General features: G+C 37.8%; 1 protein-coding gene and 1 long non-coding RNA gene across 2 annotated transcripts in view; one reads left to right on the plus strand and one right to left on the minus strand.

Annotated features, from left to right (window-relative positions):
• The window catches only part of LOC145941563 (uncharacterized), a 105,079-nt gene that overhangs the window by 22,299 nt on the left and 66,381 nt on the right, over nt 1-16,399 (plus strand). Inside the window, exons 3-4 of the long non-coding RNA XR_014426184.1 lie at nt 7,790-7,985; nt 8,088-8,128. This is a non-coding gene — a long non-coding RNA (uncharacterized LOC145941563). The remainder of the gene's footprint in view (nt 1-7,789; nt 7,986-8,087; nt 8,129-16,399) is intronic.
• Nucleotides 1-16,399, minus strand: part of LOC145941561 (uncharacterized) — a 39,001-nt gene that overhangs the window by 9,844 nt on the left and 12,758 nt on the right. The window lies entirely within an intron of this gene.

Raw genomic sequence — 16,399 nt, forward strand, 5'->3', positions numbered from 1 at the left:
ATTTCGATGAATAAAAATAGAAGAACAGAGCTTCTGAAGTATCTGTAGTAAGGCCTACATTTTTGTTACACCCTGTACAAGCCTGTTGTACCCTGTACACGTATACTTGGAAGATAATCATCCCTATATGTGTGTCGCATCTACGTGCATAGTCACAATACGAACTTGCGAATAGCTCGAGACATGCACGTATATACATACGCGTGTGTAGGTACATACAGAGAGAGGTCCGATTGTGCGTCGGGTTCGCATCCCCGGACACGCATACCTGCGCCAGACTTGAAATTCATGGTGCACCAGGTTACACGCCGTGATATAGCACGGCCAAAGGGGAACTCTATCGAGGCAGTTCCCGAGGAGCGCAGTGTAGGCACAGACTGTGTTATGACTTTCAGAATGGGGAGGCACAATGGCCCAGATCCGCGCCGGATAAAATAGTTATTATAATCGTTTTGGCTACGCGCGGGGCTGAAATCGACGAGCGGATATACACGCGCGAGCCCGCGCGTGTAGGTACACTCGACATCCGCGGAAACGTGGATAGGATGTGCTAGATTTAGATGCTATATCTCTGACCGTATTTTATATCGAAATATTGGTAGTCGCACATAGAGAGAATTTTCTCTTAGAATTTACCCTGAAAGTCGTGGTAATCATGAGACAATATTTATATTTAATATTTATCATTTATCACAATAAAAAATAATAATATCTATTACAATAAAATATAAAATATGTTTGATTAATTTTACTATGCAGTTTATTAGTAAAATATTAATCAAACATGTTTTATATTTTATTGTGATAAATATTAATCAGCGAAATTCTCATAAAATTCTTTTTATACCATATTGTCCCATTATTAGGTAGGATTTTCAGAGTAAATTCTAAGAGAAAATTCTCTCATGTGTATAAAAGATACTTATGACTGAATCGTAAAACAACTGAAAGTTGAACGATATCTTTTGCATATCTAATTCTTCAAATATAATTTCTAACGATTTGATCGAGATTATTTCCATCTTATTATCATCACTATTTTTTTTACAACAGGATGTTTTGTTTCAAATTAGAAACCTTTGTGTGTGATGCAAGATTTCATAATTATTATAGCTAAAAATTAAAAAAATTACGGAATTATTTTATATATGTGAATGAAATCTGAATTGCATAATTTGAAATAATTTTATAAATCAGGTAAAATTTTTTAACATATATCATATATTAAATATCGTAATATTTTATTATCTAATATTTTTTTCTTTTTTTCTTTTTTAAGAAACATTTTTAAAAACATTTTCTTGCCTTTCCTAATTTTAAAATTATCAGATATTTTTCAAACATAGAGATTTCATAATTATAGCTAAAAATAAAAAAGTGAAATTATTTTAAAATCCAATAAGTTGAATTTATTGCATAATTTGGGATTATTAATTTTATAAATCAGACATTTTGTACATATATTATATTAAATATCTTTACTTTAATATATTTCTTTACGCGTCTCTTCTGTTAAGAAACATTTTTATAAAAGTTTTGCATTTTTCGAATTTTAAAATTGTCAGATATTTTTAAACCTAGGTGGTCTCCGGAAACTTCATAAATTTCGTGCGCCAAGAAACCTAAAATAGCAGAATATTTTTTTGCAGAAAAATTTTTTGACAAACGAGAACGAGGCGAGGCCAAATTTCCTTAAAAGTCAAACTCGTCCTCCGATCGGAAGTGGTTCATCAGCTCGAGAAAGGCAAAAAAGAGCGTCGCATGACCGAAGTATAGAATTTCGTCCTTTCTTCTCCGCATCTTCCAGGAAAACTCATAGAAAACCATCGGTTTTTCGGAAAAATCGGTCGAGTGATATATGGGCGTACGCCATTGTCCATGGGGCCCGAAACTCGCAGCCTCATCCTCTCTTTTTTCCCTGGTCGTCGTCTCTCTCTCTCTCTGTCCCTCTCTCTTCTCTGTATAGTGCAGTCTCTTCCCTATATATAATGAATGATTTTCGCGGCCATTGTATTCGTGGAGGGCAGTCTTGGGGCCCGCCGGACATTGTTGCGAGGCTCGGCGAATCGAGAAAACCGAATCCTTCTCACCTTTACCAAGCGACCTTTCGACCTTCCTTCTTCCATCCGCGTCCTATTTTTGGGAGCCCCTCAAGTGGATAATTTTCTTGTTATACGTTCGGCATTAGCGCAGAGAGATCCCCGGAGATCCTCTCCCTCTCTTTCCTGTCAAATATATGTATATATCGATTTCAACCATCGCGATCGAGCGACCAGATACGAAAGAGTCGCGACTATCGCGTCGACTCGATCTGTACCAGGATCAGGATCACCGGATAGGATATCTCTTCATGTTTCACAAGTTTCTCATTCGCGAAACGTTCCTTTCTCACTTCGGGATTCGAGATTGGTGATTTTTCCACGTCGAAGTGGAGGACAGAGTGATAAATGTCGCGATATGACATGGGGGCTAAATGTATATTCGAGAGGAATTGAAATCTCTTCTCCCGCACTATACATATATACATATACGAGAAGATGGTGATTTCATTTGCGGCGTGATATCGCGGGAGAATGAAAACAATCGCTGCGCTTTAATTATCGTTCGCGATGCCAGATGGGATGAGATATCGTCTCTCTCTCTCTTCCTCATATGTATAGCTCCGAGATATAAATTGCGAAGGCCAACGCGCGTTCGATATATCCTCCAATCGCTTGTCATTCCTCCGGGTCACTCGACAGCTCTCCCGACAGCGGGGAGATGTTTACGTAGCACCTGCATTTTGTGTACCCACAGATTCGTTCACGATACTACAATCACGACGGGACAGGATCCCGGATCTGTATTAGCGGGAACGTTTTCTCTTTCCGCACGAGCGCCTGTCCGCGAAAAGAGAAGACGAGGGAGAGGAAGAGAGAGAAAAGACGGAAGCTCTCTCGAGAAGATGACCTGCGAGCGTAACCGGAGTTTTTGCCAAGATGGTCGCGCGCGAGGAGCAAATAACCGGGGGAGGAGAGAGGGAGGGAGAGAGTAAGTCGGCCGAGGGAAAAAGAGCACGGACGAGGAAAAAAAGAACCGCAGATCCGTGGGTAAGCGTAACTACCGGTTGATGCGCCGATCATTCCGCCATGTTGGCTCTGAAAGGGAGAGCGCCATCGGCAGATGTTTCTTTGCTAAGGTAATTCGAGTGTTTGCTCCTTCCCTCTCTCTCTATTTTCTGTTTCGCTCGCACCAACCTCGGGGAAGCCCCACGGGCCTCCATGATATACCCACCTTTTGATGTCTATTGGAAAGCACGAGGCTGCTCTCTGCTGCCTCCAAAGATCGCGTCAGGATAAGATAACGGTTAACCCAAATAACGCCGTGATGGAACTAGAGGCGGATCTCGTTTTTTTTTTTCATCTCTCCGACAGAGAACTGTAAGAAATTACTGTATCATTCCGGATTTAATTAACGTATCGAATTCCGGGATCGGAATTGGGAACGATAATACCGCGGTGAAAATTGCATTATCCGCTTCCCTTCACCGCGTAGAGAGAAAAAAGAGAAGACACATTCAGCGAAACGTATCTTGACTATACCAAGAAAACGCAGTCATCCCTGATCCTGATCCACCCGAGCGTCTCTTTAACCGCCTCTCCTCTATCTCGACTTGTTGAAAATTCGGTAGCCCAGTGTCCCCGCACGTAGGCGCAGTTTAGGACCTGTATATATCCCTGCGCGTTATCTGAGTCCTCGGGACGCTACCGTTGCGGACCCTCTCTCACGGACAGGAAGACGCGTGTGCGCACGCGCATCCAGAAGGAGCGGGAGGCTGGTGTCGCGTCGGTTTTACACGACGTTTATACGTGTTTATGTAAACGCCGCCGCGCGCACGTGTTGCTGCTGTCGCTGACAACAGAGATTCCTTTCTCTCTTTCTTTCTCTGTCCACCAGCTTCATCTCCAGATTCTCTCTCTCTCTCTCTCTCTCTCGCCCGGCCTTCACGATCTGATCACCATCTCCGTCCCCCTTGTAGGCAGATCAAACTCGAAGATTTTTCAGAAACTGCCGGCATAAAAGATAGGGCGCCACGAGACCCGGTATGCCGTTGTGTCCGTCTAGAGTTACCAGGGTCGACCTGTCACTTCTACGGAATGAGGATTTCGGTCCCAATTCTCACAGCATCTCCTCTCTCTCGCGGCATTTTTTATAGGGCCGAGAGCTTCTGACGAGTTGTCGTTGCGATAGATTACGATTAGATAACGCGATACGGCTAATTATCTCGATACTCATATCAGAAGTCTCATTATGTCTTTGAAGTAATTAAAAAAAATAATAAAATGATAAGGTGACGATCTTTTTTTTTATTAGACACTATTCGTTGGATCGACATCAATTGGAATGTTCGATATCTACAGAGGGAGAATTTTCTCTTAGAATTTACCCTGAAAATCATGGTAATCGTGGGACAATGTGGAAAGAATTTTAAAAATATGTTTGTACCATACTTTTAGTAAAATTAATCAAACATATTTTATTGTGATAGATATTATTATTTTTTATTGTGATAAATATTAATCAGAGAAATCCTCATACCATATTGTCCCCCGATTATCATGATTTTCAGGGTAAATTCTAGAAGAAAATTCTCTCCATGTATAACGTGTCGCTTTCTGAAGCGAGATTTTTTTTCCCGCGGTCCTCACGGCCCTGAACGCGGAGAGATATTCGCATGCAAAGCAAGCGAGTGGTACTTATTCGCGGAAGGTGGCATTTTTTCGGAATGACTCACGTATGTGTGCGTGTGTGTATATAGTTGTCACGGTGCGGAGTATCTCTTTGCGCCCATCTCTAACCCGTAATTGTATATCTTGGCTATATACCGTAGGAAACGTGTTTCTGTGTTTTACGCGTCTCTGAAAATCGTTCAGTCGCCCGTGAAACTTCTACGAGCGGTTTAGAGATCTTGCGAAATATTTAGACTATTGTGTGTGTGTGTGTTTCTTTTCTCTCGAGTTATTTGCACTAATTAAATTACAAAAATATCGAATCAACCCTTATGTTAATTCATAATTTTTTATCGCAGTTACCGGACACATCAAATATTTTTTCTTGTTATTTATTGAGAGATTTCCAAATACAAAAGCCCTTTGTATTTTGTTTCCGGCGGAGAAAAGTTTCGACACATTTTTAACATCTGAAGTTGCTTCGGGAACCAAGAGAAATTTTACTCCACGAGCGTTTAATCTTTTTCTAGAAATGTTCTTCATAAAATTGATCGAATTGTAGTTTAATAATTGAAAAAAATTTGGCGAACATATGGATCTCTATACACGTGTTTTTTGTCAACTGAAAATGGCGGATGTCGGCTAGATTTGTGAGAGTCTATCTCTCTGAACAAGCCGGAACGGCAAACGTCGCCGTTCGAGGGTCCTTAAGAGGGATCAAAGATTCTCATCGAGGCGAAAGGTGTACACACGCGCGTATAGCCCTTATTCCTCTGCTCAAGGGCCACTGAGACTCTCGTCAACTTTTGCGCAGTGGCACTCTTCATGAAAAAAACAGCGTGCAAACAGACGTCGACCGCATGTTCCGGCACGGTTGCGAGATTTTCCTTGGAAAGGAAGACGAAAAGTAAAGCCCCGCGCCTCCTAGGCTTATAGAAACGGAATTCAGCAATGTATTGTTGCAGCTTTGTGCGCTGGTGCTAAACGACACTGGCAGAAGGCAAAAGAGAGAGAGAGAGAGAGTGATAGAAAGAGGGGGAAAGAGAAGGAGGAATATCGGAATATGGATGCGACAGAGGGCTGGCTTGTTAGAGGCCTATTGTGTCTGGAGCTTTTCCGCGTCGAATCCGCCGATGAACCTGAAGGCGCTTTTCCGCGGCCTTCTCGAACTGCCGAGAGATCGCTGGTTCATTTTTAGGAGGAAGCGAGAGAAGGAGAGAGAGAGAGAAAGAGATAGAGAGTGATCGGTCAAAGGGAAACATGGGATTAGCAGTTTTGGGTTTTGAGAGGCGGAACGAATTGTGTTTCGAGTAGCAGAACATATATATAGGGTGTATAAAATACTTGACTATAAACTTCTAGGACGTATTTTTCACATCAAAATACAGAAAAAGATTTATATAGTAAAAAAATGAGTTGTAGTAAAACAAAGTTTATGTTAATCTTATTATTAAATAATCATAGTAAGCACTAAACTCATAAGAAATGCCAAAATCTGGCTGTCTTCAATCAAATGTGCCATTTTGAATATTCCTTACTTATTATACAATATAATAACGTGAAGATAAATCTTGCTTTACTATAACTTAGCAATCATTCATTTTTTACTGTATTTTTTTTCCTCTATTTTGACATGAGAAATACGTCTTATAAAAGTTTATCCAAGTATTTCATAAACACCCTGTATGTATACGCGCTTCTTCTATATGTATATGTATATCTTCTTCTCGTTTCTTTCTCGTTTTCGATAGTATTTCGGCTAGACGTTTCCCCGGGCTATTATTCGCGATATTCGGTGGCCCTTTTGTCCTGCGCGTCTCTAATATATACCGCCTTTTCTTCTTTCGGGCACCTCTCTCTCGCCGCCCTCGAGGATCAATTTTTGCGTGCGGGAAAGATCTCGTGCCGTGTTACGTTGTCGTTTTGTATAACTTTCACTGTATCCGTTCATAGAGCGAGAAACAGCGAGTTTCGGGAGGAAGCAGCTTTCCACAGAAAAGTTTCAATTCGCTCTCCTCTCTCTCTTTCTTTCTCTTTTTCTTTCCACGCGTCTCATCCCCCTCTTTCGTCTTCTGGAGAAGAGTCCTGCCAAGTGTACCCTCTCGCAAACGTCGAGAAGGAAGTTCAGTGATTTACGTACAGACAGGGATTAAGTGGGGAAACCTCTCGCGCGACGGATACTTGAGAGAGAATATAAGGACGAGGGGGAAAAATGACGAGGAAACGGGGGAATATATACTAAGAATGAAAAAATACACACACACACACACACATTAACTGGTAACGGCGAGTAATCTCGGAGAAGTTTCATTAAACGTCGTGGAAATAAACTTCCTTCGATCGCGCGCGCGAAAGAATTCTTTTCCCATTTATCAAAACTATTTTTAATTGCTATTAATTGAATATAGAATGCGATAATATCGAGACGAAAGAACAAATAACTCTTGATATAAAAATAATTGTGAGTGCAAATATTATTCGAAATTATATAATATTATATATTATTATTTTTCAATGAATTAGATGTTTAGACTGAAACTTTTATTTTTGTTTTTTGCAGCGTTTTTTTTACATTAGAACAACACAAACGCGCGCGCCATTCTTCGGTTTTATGTTAAAAAAATGATATTTTTTCAAAAATAATATAAAGTTTGTTTAAATTCAATTAATATTTTTTCACAGAAATTAGCTGATTAAAGCATTCATTTGATAATTAAATTTAAAAATAATAATATGTTAAACAATTAAAGTAGTAATATGTGATAAATAATATGTTATAATATCTTATTCTCGATTAATATTTTTTGACAGAAATCAGCTGATAACTATCAGAAATATTAATCGAATTTAAAGTATTATAACATATTATTTAAAACTTATTATTTTAATTTCTATAACATATTATTATTTTAATAATTAATTAGCAAATTAACGCTTTAATCAGCTGATTTCTGTCAAAAAATATTAATAAAATGAAAATTTGCTAATTAAATACTCTAGCTTACATATTTATATTGTGTATGTTATAATGCAAGATAATAAGATTATTCTAATATATGTATGTATTTTATTTGTTACAGGTAGCATGCGATACACAGTGCGATTCACGCGTCGTGTCGGGAGTGCCGTGTAAAGTTTCGCGCGTCGGGAGTGCCGTGTAAAGTGTCGAACAATCGTAATTATTCGTGTTTTCGCGAATGTCGTGAGTGCTACGAAGGACCAAGAGAGGAGGAGGAGGCCAGGAGAGGCATCGGGCAACAGCGGGGCAACTGTAAGGTATGCAAAATAAAAACATTTTTTATAAACTGTATTGTTTGTGAGATATTCGACACACACATATGCATATGTATATACATAATTTGAATATTTTGTTTTCAGATCAATGTGCTGTGTACTACAACTCCGCTGTGCGCGTATCGGTGAGTGAGAAATTGTTTAATGTATATGTATAACATTTCTATAATCGGTAATGGGGATGTATATGTAGAAAATATTAAAATAGAGTAATGTTTTAAATAATATAATATTTTATCCGCGATTAATATTTTTTGACAAAAATCAGCTGATGATTGTCAAAAATATTACTCGAATTTAAAATATTATAACATCCCTTTCTAAAAAAGGCATGTTAATTGTAAGTCGGTTCTCGCAAAAGTATTGTTGCATCTTTTCCGCGATGCTGATTGACTGTTTCGATTTGTATTGTGCGTTAAATTTGTAGCATATCGAGAGGCTGTCATCGCGAGGGTTAATAGTTTCAGTTTGTTCAAAATAAAATAAAATAAAATAATATGTTTTAAATAATATGTTATAATACTTTAAACGCGATTAATATTTTTGATAGTTATCAGCTGATTTCTGTCAAAAAATATTAATCGCGGATAAGGTATATTATAACATATTATTTAAAACTAATATTATTATTTTATTTTATTTTATTTTGAACAAACTGTCAAACTGCTAATTCTCGCGATGACAGTCTCTCGATGCTACGAATATAACGCACAACACGAATCTTGACAGCTAATGAGCATCGCGAAAAAGCGACAACAATAAACTTCGATATATGCGAGTATCGACTTTATATATCTTTTTTAGAAAAGGAAAGTTACACGAGTCTTCAAATATTGTAGGTATCGAATAAAATATTTGTTTCATATTTTGATGTGAAACTGCGTTGCAAACTGAATGCAAATTACAGATATTTAAATTAGGCACTCGATATATCGTGCTGAATCTTGATCTAGCGTGAATTTTTTTTATTAGCACAAAAAGAGGTTCGCATTAAAGAATTCTTTTCCCACTTATCAAAATTTATTTTTAATTGCTACTAATTGAATGTAGAATGTAATATCCAGACAAGAGAACATATAACTCTGGATAGAAAAATAATTATAAGCGGATATATTGTTCGAATATTATTTTTCAATGAATTAATATTGTATGTATTGAATATAAAATATTCGTTTCATATTTTGATATTTAAATTAGACACTCGATTGATCGCGTTGAAGATTGATCTAGTGAATTTTTGTTTTATTAGCTCAAAAAGGAGTTCGCGTTAAAGAATATTATTAGTTTGTCTTTGTAGAATCACTGGCGAATCACGATCACGATTTATCGCGTGATAATCGGGGCATAAAGCCCGAGGGGGCGGCTTACGGCAGAAACAATGTTACACGAGTATACGAGGAATGCCGAGTTAAACGCACTTTAGTCACGGTTAATTTGGTTAGCCGACGTTTAGTCATTAATAGACGCTGGCGCGGGATCGATCGGTATTTATTGACGGTGGATGATTCGACGGTTTCTCGCGTCGATACATACTGTGTATCATCGATGGATCTTTCATCTCCGGCTCGGAAGATCTCTCTCGGCGGGGCACTCACTCCAGGCTGTTTTCGTGTGTGGGCCAGTTTTAGGCTTATTAATGAACAACTCTCTCTCTCTCTCTTTCTTTTTCATTTAGCGATTAGACGCGAGGCGTGGCGAGAAGATCGCTAAATCAGATCGCGGGCGAGTCGCAGGTACATTATGCTTTTTGGCCATCGGACAAACCCACGAGAACACGTTATCGTTCTCATGGATGTGACATTTCGACACAGAGGTGTCTCGTGTACTTTATTTGGTGACGAGTTTAGCCCGCCTTGGACGATTTACAATTTAATAGAATTTGATTTCTAATTTTGTGCTCTCTATATGAAAAAAGTATAATATGCTAAAATGAATATTTAAAAAAATCAGAATACACAGTTTATAAAATAATAAACAAAATTATAAATTCTTTTGCAAATTATATAGATCGTCTAAAAGAATAATAATTATATAACAGTTATATAATTATGTAATAATTAATATAACGGGCAAGGGGGTAAATTTTATATTGAATTATAAATAAAATTCTAAATTCTATTGTGAATTATAGACCATCTAAAAAAAACAGACTTAGAGGGTACATTTGTATGTAAATTTCTCAAAATGATGTAGAATGCATCGATGAAATCGTGCCTTTTTTTAAAACCATATCTATATTACTGATGGTTATCACGAAATAGACCGAGTTTTCGATTTCGCAAACCGCCTCCTTTTCTGCCAAATTATTTTATCGAGATACGATCGCGTAACGACACAACAGTTATATCGCGCCCGAGAGAAAAATGGATTTTGGGAGGCCGCGTTCGAAGCGTGTTTCGACGTTAATACGATTGCGGTGCGCCGCGCGAATTTATTTGCGAATCGTGACGCTCCGGGGGTGAGAAACGCGCACGAGGAACAGGATAGAGTGCGGGGGTGGGGAAGGCCCGTGCGAGAGGGTGGTCAAGCGGTCGGGGGACACGCGGGTAGTTGAAGGTGGAACGACCGGGGCAGCAAAAAAGAGAGAGAGAGGAGGAAAAGAGAGAGGGAAGGGGAGGAAGGGACCGAGAACATAATGTTTCCCACAGCGCGCGGAGTTGTATATTTTACGATATGGCGAGCAATTTGACATCTCGCGCGAGGCATAATTCACGCCCGTGCGTCCTCCGCGCGCCCCACTTGCGTCCCCCGCACCCTCCTCGACCCCTTTTCCCATCGCTGTCGCGAAGATCGTGTGTGCGGGCGTGCGCACGCATGAGGAATCGCCCCATGCGCGCGTGTGCACACGCACGCACTGCGCGGGACAGGTACGCGTGCGTCCGAGCGCATCGAAACCATTAGAGTGGTAGAGGACTCTTCGTAAATATAACGCGGACAGCGAGAGACAGAGAGAGAAAGAGAGACTTGGCTCTTTTCGTATAGAGATGAAAAGCAGAAAAAGAAATGAGAAGAGAGGAGAGAAACCCTTTTTTTTTAATGGCATTTAATATTTGATTTTTTCCCTTATTTTATGAGTATTTTATTCCGCCCCCTTTCCCCCGAAAAAAGAAAAGAGAAAACAAAGTTTAGCTTATTTTATTATTTTACTTTTATTTTTTTATTTTTTATTTTTCTTATTTTCTTATTATTTTATTTCACTTCCCTCCCTCTTTCCCGCAAAAAAGAGCAAACAAAGTTTAGGCAAATTTATTATTTTATTATCTTATATTTTATTATTTTTTTATTATTTTATTTTTTATTTTACTATTTTATTTATTTTATGCAATTAGATCTTTATGCATTTACGCGCATGTGAAAATATTGGACATTTTTTATTTTTCTTATTTTCTTATTATTTTATTTCACTTCTCTCCCTCTTTCCCTCAAAAAAGAGCAAACAATTTATTATTTTATTATCTTATATTTTATTATTTTATTTTATTATGTTTTATTTTACTATTTTATTTATTTTATGCAATTAGATCTTTATGCATTTACGCGCATGTGAAAATATTGGACAAACTATAATAATAAATATTTGACAAGTAATAATAAAAATTCAAAGTAATTAGAGAAAAATTTAAAAACAAGTTTGTGGCACCTCATGTACATATAATAATGATTGATTTTATATTTGACAACCTTCGTATCTCTCTCTCTTTCTATCTATCTCTCGCGTATAGGTGTTTCGTAAGTTTTTTCCATCTTTCTCTAATTATATTGCACTTATATATACTTTTCTTTCGCACGATTTTCTCGCACAAATTTCTGTGTGTATTTTATACATATAATTCTTATTGACATGCCGTACGTCGTCGTAGGCCTCTTTTTATACCGTTGATACGCCGTTAGCGTGCGTATACGTCGTTTCACGGTGCAATTTTATTTATCGAGACTTTTCACACTCGCGAGATAATTTTGCTATATTCGCGTAAGAACTTGGATAACACTTTTTTCGCGCGATAGCAATGATTAATAGAGACCGCGTGGAATCTTTTATGCACTGTAGATACGAGTGTTTTTCTACATGTGTGTATTCTCTATTGTCGTCTGTATAAAAATCGTAATATACATAATAGAAAAATGTCGCAATATTCAATATTAACGTCCATTTCTTTAACATCCGAATGCAAAACGCAGAAATAAATGATCTTTCCTTCTTCTGTTGATGAGACTTACTTATTCGAAGGAACATTATCGTAAATTGTGCCTCTTTTTTATATCTATCTACGCAAACGTCTCATTATATTTAACATTGTCACTTTGACATACATTTTATTTATTTTGATTAATTAAAATAGCTTCGTTCCAGACAAGATTATAATTCTACGAGCATATATGTGGGATCAGGCATTATCAAAAACTTATTACCTTCATTTAATTACAATATAACGTTCTTCTTGCGTACGAAACTCTATACGTTTATTAAGTGGCAATTGAATACGCTGCGTAGAATTAAACAATTTTCGTATCCGCTTGTGTGGATAATTATCGCGATTCTCAAACAAAATATGACTTGTTATCTACATATTTATTATTCAACGGGACACTGTCGTTGAGATGATTTTTGTACAGCAAATCGCTGAGCGATTTATGGTGATTAAGCAATTGTGCGTTCAATCAAATATTATACGTATATATGCCTGCGACAAATGTATGATTATAGCACGATTGTGGAACGTAAATTTCATTACGTCGGATTTATCTACGTCGTAAAAATTTTTCACCATTTTCTTGTACTGGTATTTTCGCGCTCACGATGTTAATTTCATCTTTTCGCCAAAGAGAGATTAAACCTTATGCACGGAGACAACTTTTGATAGGGATAATTTTACGCTCGTCGAAGCTCGAGACACTCGAGCTTCTTATGAGAAAATTATAGCGTTTTTTATGGACCCTCTCGTAATAATTTCCCGGGCAGGGCATTTCACACATATACACACGCGAGGTATACGAAATTAAATTACAATACAGAATGTGGCCGGTGTGTCCCGACGTCAAAATGGCCCGAGACACGTATCCGTATGATTTTTGACATAGCCCTGTAGGTCAATTTCTGACGTGAGTCCGTAGGACAGAAGGTTCGCCCGATCTTGTCCGTAGATTAAAGGAGAAATTTGTAGTGTTCATCATCGGCCATATAAAAGGAAAATAGATTTTATAGTCTATTTTTTATAGAGCATCAAAGAAGATGCCAAGGAGTTTTAGCCATTAAAATTCCAATTTGTTAGATTTAAAATACATCGATTAATTTTCGAATAATATTTATATTAAAAATGTTTTTTTTTTAAATATACTATATACTTTTGTCGCTTCATTGCGTCTTTTAATATTAATGGAAAATATAATCGAGGTGAGATAATATAGATCGAAACATAGAACTCGTTTTTTTCAGCAAACTTAGAATTGAATACATAACAACACGTAATGGACTAAATAAATAGAATACAATTTAAAAGAATATATATAAACTTAATAAAGAATTGAATGTACATATTAAAAATTAAAGATGTAAAGATATTAGGATAGATTCTACACACATTAACGCATCTATGTTATGAACCGAACCTTCCATCTTGAAGGGAGAAAGGGTTGTTCGATCAGTTCGATTACTTATTATTAATCGACATAAATTTGAAGAATAAATTATTTTATATGGACTTTTTATATATAGATTTATATATATATATTTTTTTTTATTTAAATTATTTTTATTTAAATTAAATCGTTACGAGAAAACGATCTTTACGATAGTTGGCGAGGCAAAATCGAACGATTTTCCATTACGAGCTCGTTTATTCGCGATCGTGCGCGCGTGCGACTTTAACGAAACGCTAACGGAACAAATTCGAGCAACAATAGGAAGTCGATCTCCAGTCGCATGCGAAGTCTCACGGTCAGGAACCGGAGGCACAAGGTGGACACGCGGTCACCCGAGGGTATACGACGCGAACGCGTCCCTACATCTGCCCGCACTAACGACCTATGTAAATGTTCTATCTGTTATCCTTGTCTCTTATCGTCCTTCCTCCTCCTTCATCTCCTCCGACTTCTTCTTCTTCTTCTCTGCCTTTTGCCCGACGACGATTCCACCGTGGACGAAAAGGTAGAGAGACACACAAAGTGAAAGTGTGGAAGAGAGAATCCGAGAGTGCAAAGGAGAGAGAAAGAGAGACAGAGGGAGGCTGCAGGAGAAAAGAGGATATTCGAAAAGAGGAGAAGAAGAGGGCCCGGCATTCCAGAGCCCGGTCTCGACCCGCGACCCTCGCCCCCTAAATCATCCACCGCAGCTAGGCCGCAATTCCGTTTTGTTTTCTCCGCTCCTCTCTCTGGAGAGTTCCTCCTTTTTTCCTCCCTCGCGCGCGCGCGCGCGCGTTTCTCCCTTTCTTTCTTTCTTTCTTCTTTTATTTATTTTTTTTTTATTTATCTCCCCACCCTTTTTCGACCTTTTCTACCAGACCACGGAGACAACCGACCGATCCTCCGCCCCCTCGTTCTCCTTTCTCGTCTTCTTTTCTCCTTCTTCGTCCGCCAATGTTCCATCGGCGCGCTCTGACGAGAGAAAGAGAGAGAGAGAGAACTGTGGGAAAAACGTAGAGACCCGCGCGCGACCCGTTACAAGGGTGACGGGCTACGATAATGAGCTCCTCGTAAGGATTCGACTTGATCTCTGACTCGGTCGACACGTCGTTCGCGAGAGATTGCGTTACGTCATCATCGAATTTTCCGTAGTTTGACGTTTGACGTTTGACTTTACTGGAGCAAATCGATCAACACACTGTTACTAAAGAAAAAAATTACGCCGATAGTTATTGCAAATATGGCGGTTTTTTAATATCTTAATCTTTCATTGTCAGCTGACAAGGGACATTAATTCAGATTCGATTTTTTTTCTTATATCCTGAAATATGTTATTAAGCACACAAGATTTACATTAAGATTTGAATATATATGTACGTATGTGTATCTGTTTTTTAAAGAGATAAACCAGTTTTTCGAAGCTTCGTGGATAAAATTTTGTTTCGATAATATCTTTGAAATTATTTATTATTATGGGTACGCGTAGAATGGCTAATCAATAATAACGAAAATATATTATCGTATTTCTGGGTACATAAAACTCGTCGAAAATAAATCGTACGGATGACTGCAACTGCAATTTGCAATGTTGTATCAAAATAAATTTCAGATATATTTTTTTTATATATAATAAAACCGATCCGCTCTATTTGATTGGCAACAATCGACGAGTCATCGATGCAAATGTCATTTTAGATCACTGTACATTACACTCAATATTATATTAAACATTCACTGTATTTGAAACATTCAAACTTTGTCTAATAATAATATTAACCGCACAAATTTTCGAAACTAAAATTGCAGATGGATGAATATTTTTTTCGCGCATTCCACCCAAAAATTCAGCAGTAAAAAATTGTTTAAAAATCCCGAAAATTTTTCCATTCGATTTAGCCAATCGTACGACACTGTAAAAAAATGTAATGTATTACACAAAAATATGTAAAATTACATGAATAATAAGTGTAACAATTTTTATTATTCATCGTGTAATTTTACACTTATTATTTATGTAATACATTACATTTTTTTTACAATGACAGACTTATGTGTATCTCTTCCTAGAAGGCTCTCCCCGGATCCTTCGCAAGGACGAAGACGAATTTCACGATCGCTTTGCGCGTGCGCACATGCCTCGACACCGACGTCGGCATTTAAAAAACCGCACCCCGAAAGTATAATGTTACGGACACTCGATATTTTCTCGATGATCGTCATTGTACGACGGCATCTTTAACGTACGATCGGGAGGGGGAAGCAGCACCCTGGTATTATTCGGCAGCTACCGGTCTCGGACGACCGCGAAACTCGGAACGATTTACCCCATCTTCGGTTACCCGTTCGCGTATATTGATGCGCAACAAGAAGCGTAAGCTGCCACCCTTTCCTTTCCCTTCCCCTTTCCGTGTAAAGCGACTCGTCGTTAAATAAAAAAAATCATGGAATTGCAAGTAGACACTGCTAGACGTGGCCGCTGCGCCTGGGACATAAAGTCGGGAATTAAATCCGAGAGATTTCCTTGAGATAATTAGAGATACGCGAGATATATATATTTCTTACTCGCTTCTGCCTACGAATTCTTTAGTCTTTAGTCAAATGAAAAAGAAAGCTCATTTGTTTAAAAAATAAAAAATTATTTTTTTTCCCCAACAATTTTTCTAACTATAAAAATTGTGAAGAAAATTGACGCGTTCAATTTAATTATATATAATTATATATATATGTAATACGTAATTTAAGGATATACTTTCTTCAAAATTAATTAATTTTCTCTT

This window comes from Prenolepis imparis, unplaced genomic scaffold (genome assembly GCF_030444845.1).
Source record: "Prenolepis imparis isolate NDT839.2.m4 unplaced genomic scaffold, iyPreImpa1.0 SCAF_10, whole genome shotgun sequence".
Taxonomy (NCBI): Eukaryota; Metazoa; Arthropoda; class Insecta; order Hymenoptera; family Formicidae; genus Prenolepis; species Prenolepis imparis.